The 10,910-nt window shown below is 44.8% G+C and overlaps 1 long non-coding RNA gene across 1 annotated transcript; it reads right to left on the bottom strand.

Moving 5' to 3' along the window:
- Positions 1-6,670: 6,670 nt before the first annotated feature.
- LOC147756898 (uncharacterized) lies at positions 6,671-10,262 on the bottom strand. Its single transcript, XR_015323309.1, has 3 exons — positions 9,941-10,262; positions 7,156-7,367; positions 6,671-6,869 (listed from the first exon to the last, which is right to left on the bottom strand). It is a non-coding gene; the product is annotated as an uncharacterized LOC147756898 (long non-coding RNA).
- Positions 10,263-10,910: the final 648 nt, after the last annotated feature.

Below are 10,910 nucleotides of genomic sequence, written 5' to 3'. Positions count from 1 at the left end.
TCATTGCGAAAATTGGTCTTTCTTAGGAAAAACAGCAGAAATTATTCAGTATATGAGTGCAGATAGACTTGGGAGGCTACTTCGACACTAGCACTATTTACACCCAAAAACGGGATATAATAAACTAAATATAAACAAATATTCCGATAACTATTCTATGAATGAGCCGAATATGTTGTTGTATTGTATAAATAAGTGATAGTATGGGTAAGCAACAATACATACACTTTACATTGTTGCTGTTATTGTTATGAAGGCTCCTGCATTAGTTCAGCGGGCTCGTTTTCGCGTACTGCAGTTTATCTTTAGTATTAAGGTTAAGGCGGCGATCGGTAATTGTTAGAGCGTTTGGTATCGCCCATATGGTTACCATAATTGCAGAGCCCTGATGTCGCTGCTCGTCAGGCTACTACAGTCGACATGACCGCGGCTGCAATGCCTAAATCAATCATTTGCTCGATTCCCGTCAAACGCATCTGCACGCTGCCGTCGATGTGACAGATGGGACCACGAGGCTCTGGCTTGGTAACTCGCCAGTCTGCGCTAATTGTCCGCCACTGTCCTGCAGCACGCAGAAGTAGCTGTTTCAACTGAAAAAAAAAGAGAGCGATCCAGTTTTTCAGGACATGTTAACATTCGGGACTAACGGACGAGCAAGTGTGTGTTTGTTTAATTGACCAGTCTCGTTTGATCGGTCAGTTTAGTTCCGTCTCCTCTTCTACTCAGTGGCGTTAGAGTCATTTCGAGAGCTCGTCCCTTGGCGTCTTGTCAGCCGTTTGCGTTGTGTCTGCATGTGGTGACGCTCACTGCCGTATCAACGACGATTTCGCCGTTGATGTGACGGCGGCGGCGGCGTCATCTCATCATCGACATCATTTGTTGTTGTTGTTGTTGTTGTTGTCGCCGCCATTGCGGTTGTGCGCCACTTCGTGCGTTTCCCTTCACTTCGAACGGTTGTGGGTTGGGCAGAGATCTAGCGCCGCAGAGCTACGTCCGATAGACGGACAGCTGCTATTGCTGGTGGTGATGTCGGCGGCTGTGACATGAGCGGCTGAGTGGTGCGGGCGGCCACATCCAGAATGAATGGAAGTCGACAAGGTCCGCCGCTGCGATGACTTCGCTAGCAGGGTCCTTGCTTGGTTTTGTGTTTTGCTCGCTGATTGCTTGTTGGTTATCTGTCTTACCGAAGCTCTGGCCATCGTTACTGCTGTTGTTACCGCAGCAGCAGCGTTGACGTCTGGGATCACCTCTCACAACCGAATAGAGCCCAACGCAACAAGTCGCCTGCAAGTACCACACTGAACAGCAGCGGCCGACTCGAGTCTGAGAATTGAGTGGATTTATTGTTGCGCTCGATTAAAGACGAAAGAAACAAAAACGATAGACGACCGAACAAAACTAGTTGAACTTTTGGATGCTCACGCGTGTGCGTGCGTGTACAAAACAACAAGCGTCAATAAACCAATGCGTTGTAGCAGGAGACTACGACCGAATCGTCTGTTGGCTATCGTTTATGGCAGATCTAGCAAGATCAAGCAGAAGCATCGTCATGATTAAGTGATGCTGGCGTGAGCACGTAAGCAATATAAGCGAGCATCCCGGGCAAGCGTCGGAAGAACTCCGCGGGCGTTAAAAACGACACATTTATTAAGTCTCGAAAGAGAAACGGGCTAGTCTAAGATGAAATTAAACGTATCCTTTCTAGAGCTGTGCTGATAATGAAATATAGAGGTGTTTCTTATTGGTACCTGCTGTTGCCTGTTCGGTCCAGCTGATTGGCCTGCTTGACTGATGAGCATCGAAATTATCTAAAGAAATGATGACGTCAACAGTTTATCCGTAACATTTATAGATTTCTTTCAACTCGACGATACAAGTGCCTTCATTGCAATTAACGAATAAGCATAGAGCTGGCTTTCCACAAGGCGCATTTTGTTCTGTTAAAGGTCCTGTCGAGGTACTGAGCTGCGAACCCACGTCCATACAACGATTGTATATTTTCTAGTGTACAGCAGTGAAATTCAACAGACAGCACTGCGTGCTTACATTGAAAAATTCAGCTGTATTTAAAAAAAAAAACGAGCTTGTATTTTTTATAGTAGTCAGATACAGTTGCTTTTTCCCTGCTGCTAAATACCTGTCTTCCCTTAAATTCACACAGTCTTCCTACCTTGACTCGAGATCGTACATTTAGCTATTAACGTGCCGTTAGATATGCACATAGATACACAACTGCTATACAATATTCAATACGGTTAAAACGTAACACGCAAATTTCGCCGGTGCCTTTGTTGTTCTCGTTCTTATTCTTGCAGTAATTGTTACTATAGTCGTTCCAGATTCCAGAATCGTGAATTTCGCTTAATTGACTTCCTCCACGTGAGCGTTCCAAGAGCGTTCGGGTCATGCACTCCTGACTGGCCTCTGTTTGTGCCGCTTGTCCTGCTACCCGTCTGCCCATCGCTGCGCGACAATTCGAATGTTGTTTTTTACGGGCTGCCCGCCAGGTTCACTGCGATGCGCTAGCCGCGACGGGACTGGTCGCTGTAACATCATTCATTAAAATATAGTATAGTAGCTTGTTCAGCTCAGAGAGCTGAGACGCAAAGGCTCTGCGCAGTTGCCTCGATGTTTTGGGTAGCTTTAGTGGTTCGGGCGAGCTTTTCTGAAATTGTGTACTGGACGTGAATTTATTCTTTCTAATTCAATGAGTTGCTCTGCCGTAATCGTCACGTTACGCCAATTAGCATGGATCGCACACGACATGTGGCGACGGAAAAAACGATACGACAGCGTACGTACCGGGGATACTTATCTGGTACTAAAGACGTCGACGAAGACGGCTTAAAGGTAGTGTCGAAGGACAGGCTAGCTTCCTTCAGCGAATGTTGTATTGTAATAAATCCTATTACTAAGTCTTAGCTTACGCATTGACTGCTTACAAATAGTTGTACATACATCGAGACTTAATGGAGAGTGAGTCTATGCCTTTATCTACGATTTGTAGATGGACCTCCGTTAGCGCCACGGTACCATCGGAGAGAAATCAATGACCTCACTAAAGGCTTGCGGCGTTTTTACAGTGCTTTGCCAGCGATATACTTACGAGGATCCGAACTTGCTCATGGTAGAAAAAATAGCTGGGTCTCTGTTATGTGGCTTAATCAAACCAGCCGTTTCACCCTAAACTAACACTTCAGGAAGATCCTTAGTACTCTTGAGTGTCTTAGCCAGCGTACGCTGCTGTTGCTGTATGGCGTGTGGTTCTGTGTTACGGCGTGAGCTTAATGACTTCGTCACTTCAAGCAACGTCAGTGTCAAGATCTATCCGACTGTTCCTTGCTCACAGCTCCTCTTTGTGGTGATCTTCTGCTGACCATTAGTGGTCGTCTCTACCCCACTTGCCTAGCAGGTAGAACAAGGTGCGGTTGACTGGATGTTAAGGTATTGGCCGGCATTAGAGAACGTTGCCAGCGTCAGCCACCACTCTTCGTCGATGCTCACTCGCGTTTCTGATGTCATCTTAGCCGTAGTTCGTCGCCGTTGCTTCGGAGCACTGGAGACACCGGAGGTCCCTCCTCTAGCGCCGCTTCATTGACAAATCCGGATGCCCACTACAGAACAATGTACACCTATTGAACGCCCCTCAAGAGAACGCTCGAAGCAGAAGTCCTAGCCAAGCCCGCGCAAAGGGCTCGCCTAAACGCGTTCGACGGACAATACGATTTTCGGGGGCATACTGCCGCAGCACGGATCCCATAGTCATCCTTCGCGGCAGAGCAAAGCGCTGCTAATTCATAGGCAGTGGCGGTATCGTGCGCAGAATCGCGTAAGACGTTCATTGTCGTCGTCGTCGTCGTCGGCTTCAGTTAGCTCGCTAAATCAAACAAGTCTCCTCACTTAGCTGCAACATTAATTACTGGGGTACGCAGCACCGCATTGGCTACGAGCCCTACGATAGTTTCCGCTGTCGAACCAACGTCGACAACGTCATCATTCCGACCCTGGCTCCGTAGCGATAGCAGTGGGAGTAGCGTAGCATTACACTAGTCGCGATAGTCTTAATACCTGAATGACCGTAACAATGGGGTTGCACGTGAGACATGCTACACACGCCATAGATAAAACTTCACTCAACAGCGGGACAAAAATCGATGCCGTAGACCTACGATTACTTTAATTGCTACTACAAGCACCTCGTCCACATCTTTTTCTGAGGATAGCATCTCCTTTCATTAAGCATTAGATGTGTGGCATACGCGCCTCACTGTCCACGTAACGTATAGTATACAAGGCGTGAGCAGAACAAGTGGCCAACAACACCAGGTGAATTCTTGTCATCTCGACCCGAAAATTGTTCTTTCGCATACGGTTTACAGATGGCCTGAATAGGGCATACTATGTTTCCGTGTGTCTATCTGTTTCTCTGTATATAACGCGTACCATATGAATACTGTGCGATATGACCGTGAGCAGTGCTATGATTAACGATCAGGTTCGTGCTGTCTCCGTTCTCGTCTAAGAGGCCACAGGAGGTAGAACACACTGGAAAAACGCAAAAAAAAACACAAAATAAAAGCGGAGGCTTTACTTTTTCGAAAAATATATGCTATTAGAGGCGCTAAGCTGGTATGGGTTAACAGCCTAACGAATTTTTTGGTCAGGATGAAAAAGAAAGCTCAAACGGAGACACACTGGCGTATTGGAAGTATCTAACTTTCTTTTTGTTCTAAGTAAGTTATCTGTGTTCTTGAAATGTCACTATTTGAATATAATGACATATGGTTAGACTGAAGATGCATATTATACAGCCTGTATAAACAAATTATATCCGCATATTAATATACAGTTAAGCAGTGATAAATCGTCTGGCTTGCAATGTGGTTTATTGATTACCGATCATTGCCAGAACAGATATGCTAGCCCGGGTCGATGGAGCGCCCTCTGGTTGTCGCCCCCAACACAACAAATATTTCATGAACACACACTACACAAAAAACGTTGACATATAGGAACCAATGATGATAATTTTTATAACTGTGTTATGTATTTTTGCATAACACAATTATAAAAAGTACAGGTGGCAACCGTGAGAATACGAAGGGGCAGGCCAAAACAGAAGACAAACAAAGAAAGATAACGGCAGATAAAGTGAGCAACTTTGCACCAGATAGTTACCCCATTTCCCACTTCGTACGTACCCACTACACCGCTACTACGCACAACAACAGAATACAGTAATTCATCAATGGCATGGTAGGGAGGCGCGCGCAAATGACTACATATAATAAAGCCTGTTCTTAGATTTATTTTAGAACTGATCGACCGTTGATCCCAAGCTTCGGACACGGTTGCGGACCTGCCGTCGGCACAATATCCGGAGGGGGAGGCCCAACAACAGCAGCAGCAGCATAGGCACCGACGGCCATCAGACGGTCTCGTATCCCATAGCATCAGATATCAGGCATCCCATGAATGCTACTTACTTCGTTGTTTTTCTTGTTCAGTTTATGCTGTGGCTAATGCTGCTGACGCTGTTCCTCCTGCTGCTGATGCTTCTGTTCACGCGGATGGGGCAAAGCCTCGTTGAATTTTAGGACGGTATCAGGTTTCGGATATTTTGTGCTTTTCCTTTTTGTTGTTGGTTCTCCGTCGTCGTCGTCATCATCGTCACTGCCGCCGCTGATGTTGTCGATCAGTAGAAACGCCAGCGCGCTCTTCTAAGGCTCAAATGTTTTAATGTTCGCTCATCAATTAATTTTGAAATCTAGGCGCGCCGTCACTATCTGTTGTTGTCGTCTATATATATACTACTACAGCTCGTGTACTCGTATCGCCGCGTACGCGAAGAGTGTATCGTATCAGCTTATTACGGCGGCTGAACAGCCGCAGTGCAGTCGAAGAGGGATACAGGGCGAAGCGCCGTGCACGCGTACGTACGTACCATCATCTACGGAAATATAAAGGAGAAAGAACTAGTCAGCATGAGCTGGGTCGTCCGCCCCTTGCACACAGACGTACATGCACACACACATACACTATTTAGAAGAGCACAACGGACGGTATTGGTTGGGACGCTGCGGGAACGGCATAGGTACGTTCGTTCGTCAGCATCGGCCCCTTTTGCGCAAAAATTAGAGACTTCGGTTAGCACGCCAACGGTGTGTTGATGCCGGAACCGTTGCTGTATAATTTTATCAATATATATATTTCATCCTCCACCTTGACACTTTTAGTAGGGTAATAGAGGTGGAGTCTGACGAGGACACGTAAAAGGGCGAAAAAATCATCTTCATGTGTAGAGATATAGTAAAATACTTCGTAAGGCTGGCTGTACGCTGTGCGCGTACCATCGAACAACATGCATAGGTGGCTCCTGGTGGTATGATGCGAAAAGTACATTAGAAATAATGCAGGTAAAAAAGTGTTTTTGAATGTTGGGGGTTTCACGAATTCCGGCAGGACCTGATCAGATCAAATCGGATGTCACGAAATGACCGTGTCGTGTTCGTCACCGTCAAGTGTTCCATTTTTTTTTTACCTAGCATAAATGGCAAAGGGTAATTCTGTGATGCTTTTATTGGATCAATGATCGTAATTGTACGCTTTGTCAGAGCGAACAATACAAAGGCGCTCTCTAAATGGCCACAGCAGCTGCGGTCGGCGGTACTGCCCATGACGCTTTCCGCACGTCCCCAATGCAGAACGATATGTGATATGGGCGTAATATTCACGAGAAGAAACGTTAGACGACGCTAACGTGCCACCTGCCGGCAGCAACTCACAGGTGTCGTACGGATCGAACAGGCCTGATACTTCGCCTTCGTCTTAATACGCGTCCGTCTTCAATACTTTGTTTGCAGACTAATCTGAAAATTTAAATTTCTGTTTGTTTATGTTGCTCGATGTCGCTTTTCCACCGTCGTTGACGCCGCTGCCGCTGTTGATATTGCACAAAATATATGCACTTTTACAATAATCACATTATCGACAATAACAGAAAGCGTAATAACTAGGCCAGTAGTAGCAGTGGAAGCAGCAGAAAAGGTAAAGGTGAGGAAACAGCTGACGGCACTTCTATAGAGGTATGCTGAGGTTCTAAAAGCAGTTATCGAAGTAATATCAATATGATGGCGGTGTTTTTATAGCTCTTACCGGTGTTAATCTGTAAACACGGTCGAAATCCTTCTTCCTCTTCCTATAATCCGGTCATCTGGAGCAATTACTATATATAAATTTAGGAGATTAACATCAAAACGACATATACAAACAAAGGATCCAGATGTGCGATGGGTCGAGGTACTGCCTCGTAACTACAATTGCCGGCCGAGATCTCCACACACGTAAGCAGTTTCGAAGCCACCTATCTACTTGCGTCGCAGTACGTAGTAATTAATAAGCATGGAAAGTAATATACATTTTCAGTGAAACGACAGAAGATGGAAAACACACATTAGATGCATTTTGATGTTTCCCCCCTATAAGTACATATTATTTTTATAACAGAATGGACCACCAGCTAAAATAGGAGACAGTGCCTTTTTGGGCTAGACACGCAGTAGCTGGTAACGGGAGGGAACAAGTAGGGGAGAAGCGAAGGACAACTAGCTCACTATATAAACCAACATGGATTCATTGAGAAATCAAAATTGACGCAAAGCGACCCGATAAAATAAGATGGCATTACAAAGAAGAAGTCATTATTGTTGCTGGAAGCAGGGGCTATCGGGCAGCAAGTGATGCCGTGTATGCGGCCTTCAACGAGTGATCGGCGTGCATTTTCTTCAATGGATTCCTGATACTGCTATAACTATTACCGCCAGCATCAAAAATAATAACAATATTGATAAAACTTCAGTTAACATAACAGTTATTTCAAGCATCCTCAGGTCCTTATTCTAGCATAATTTATTATTATTACTGTTATTCCTGATGCGACCTATGCATAGAAATCTAACAGTAATACAAAGGCAGCTTATCGAAGGGCTCGAACCGGCTGGTCTATATAAAAACCTAAAATTGTATTGCTTAACAACAAAATAACACGACACGAGAAAAGGAGCAGGTCTTTCATTTGCTGACAGCATAAGTATATGCGAGAAAGGGCTTCGTGAGTTCGGCAATTCGTTTGCGTTACATAAGTTACGTTGACGCGAGCTAGCTTCTTGCGACACGCAGCGTCCTGCCAATAAAGGGGTAACGTATGTTTACAATCAAAATAGTAACGACCTCTCTTGAGCTCACATGAACCAGTTACGAGTTAAATATATCTAAATAAAAACATGTATATATATATATATATATATATATATATATATACATACATCAATAGAGATGCGAGTGAGCATTGCGGTAATATATATTTATATTGTTTCAGTTAATTGTTCGTTACTTCGGTCACTCCCACGCAAATCAGTGCTGGACTAAGAACGACCCATCCGCCACCACAAAGCGGAAATCCTGATAAGAGGTTTGAAGGATAAATGATACTCGCCATCGTAAAGAGATGAGTTTCTTCGATAGGCATATTAAATGCCCTTTGGTATATCGATTTTTACCACCAGCAAACGCCACCGTTCGGCCATCCAATAGAGCAACAGCTTTACGATTACGGAACTTTTGACAAGTACCATTCAATAGAGCAAGCGGATTATTACTTTGCTATTTATTTATAAGCCTATCGGCGACCGGACCAAGCTTTTTCCTTTCGCACAAACTGCAGAGATGGTAGTTCGGCACTTGAAGTTGCTAATCCCACACACTCTTAATATGTGATTATGTTCAGTATGTTTGTTGGTAACGATCTTTCTAGTAAAAAAAACCTATTGTTTATCAAGTTCTTTGTTAAACTGCTTTTAAGTAACCTTACATACATACATCCATGAAAGTTATTTTTCAACGTTATTAAAGCAATGGATGGATTGGTGCCTGTGGCCAGCACGCTATCCAGCCGTTGTAGTTTCTCTCTGGCTAATATGGCTGCTATTATAGTTATGTATAGTATTGGCAATGAGCTAAAAGAGCCACTCAAGTGAAATCAAAATTATGAACACAGCAGGAGAACTCGGCTTCGTCGTCCTCGGTGACGGGGGGGGGGGGGGGTTGTTCTCCGTTCTTATAGCGAGCAGAATGCAGCTGCAGGTACCTCCCGATTCGTCGCAACCCCCCGTGCCATAAGGTGTGCGGGCATAGGGACATAAAAATCGAGCCAGAGTATACTGGGCTGAGTAAGATGAAGAAAATTGGCTGGTCTGTTTTTATCAACCCTTGATTTAGTTTTTTTACTTTTCTATATAATGGCTACCTTAGTTCGATTATAGCTATTCGACAAATATCTACCTCCATAAGCAAATGAAAAAGGTGGAATCTATAAATAGATGTAAGGCTTTATTTACAAGCGCCAGTAGTAGCTCTAGAGATCTTTTAGCACTCGTAGAAATAGAACCTAGCTTTTTTTTTTTAAACTTCTTATGATCTTTGGCTCCACAGGCGAATTGAGTTACAATATAACGATCAATATATCATTACCTTTCTAATTGACTTTATGGACTGGTAATCGAGCATGGCAACGATGATAATTAGTACAAAACAGAAGGAAGTGGCAAGATTTAAGATGACCGGTCAACAAAATAAGGGTTCTAATAATAGTTAATTTGCCCTCAGTTGTTGTCCAAATGCCCAACCCACTTGTTGCTTCAAAGATCATAATTGAAGCGAAAGTCAGAGAGAAACCTGGGCTATTGAATCTCAAAGGGAGAAACTGAGCTTTTTCTAACAATATATTTAACTAGCTTGACGAGGCCAAGAATTAAACTCCCTTTCAGTAAAGGCTGTCTATGACTGCTGTGGAACTAGATAGATAAACTGAGACCGCCCGAATTCTTGCCTGCTGCCATTATCTGCTACAGCTCAAGTCTGTATACCACTACAGTTAACCCACCTGAGTGGCGCAGCTCTCTTTCTCTCTCACCGTTCTCTCTCTCTCTCACTCTCCAATATCCCGTCACGTTTGAAATTTGACCGCCATTCTTCCCCAAGCCGACCCATAGAACAGCCATCGGTCTCTAACTGCCAGTGTTAATACATCTGCAGCAAAGGCAGGATAGAGTGACTGAGGTGGGTGATCCTTATTCGTTGCTGCCGCAGCCGCGGATTCACTCGGCGACTAAACAAATTCGCTCATAAACGCGGCGACAACGTTGTTGTCGCCGCCGCTACCGGCTTTGCATGTTAACAATATTGGTGTTCGACTGCTGCTTCTACAGCTCTGCTACCAGCGGTAGAAATACTGTGGATCGTACAATTGTAAACCGCAATGGATAGGGTGGAATCGCGGCGTCGCCGTCCCTGGTTCGAGTGATGAAGCTTCATCTGGCCCGATATTTAGCTAAGCTAGAGACATAGTCGCTTCAATTTCCCTGGCCATCGGCAAAGTAGCAGCTTCACTTGAACGTGAGCCTGAAGAGAAAGAGAAATCCGTTTAAGATGGAAAGGCGCCGAGGGTGCGGGTTCGTGAACGAGCGGGAAAAAATTACATTCAGTCGTTGATGCTACAGATGATACCAGCTGAGAGTACTCTTCCTTAGCTTGCAACAAGCGGTGATTAAAGAGAGGACAAGTTCGATACGACAAGATTAGAGCACATTGACGGAAAGAAGAATAGTATCGATGGGAGAAAATGACCTTGCCTAGTGTGTGTGTGTGTGTGTGTCTAGGCCTATCCTACATGCCTGTTGTAGGGACGACTGGCGTAATTATGGCGTTCGTGCCGCGCGTGCTAGTTCAAGATGGCAAGCATGCCGACATATAGCAGACGGCGTCAGGTACATATTTAGCGAGAGAGTGAAGGGAATCTGAGCGAGCCGTGCGATTGCCGTAACCCCTTTGTGGTGAGGCTGAACTGAGAACGC

This window comes from Varroa destructor, unplaced genomic scaffold, assembly GCF_002443255.2.
Source record: "Varroa destructor unplaced genomic scaffold, Vdes_3.0 BEIS01000003.1, whole genome shotgun sequence".
NCBI lineage: Eukaryota > Metazoa > Arthropoda > Arachnida > Mesostigmata > Varroidae > Varroa > Varroa destructor.
This window is presented reverse-complemented; position numbering and strand designations above follow the sequence as displayed.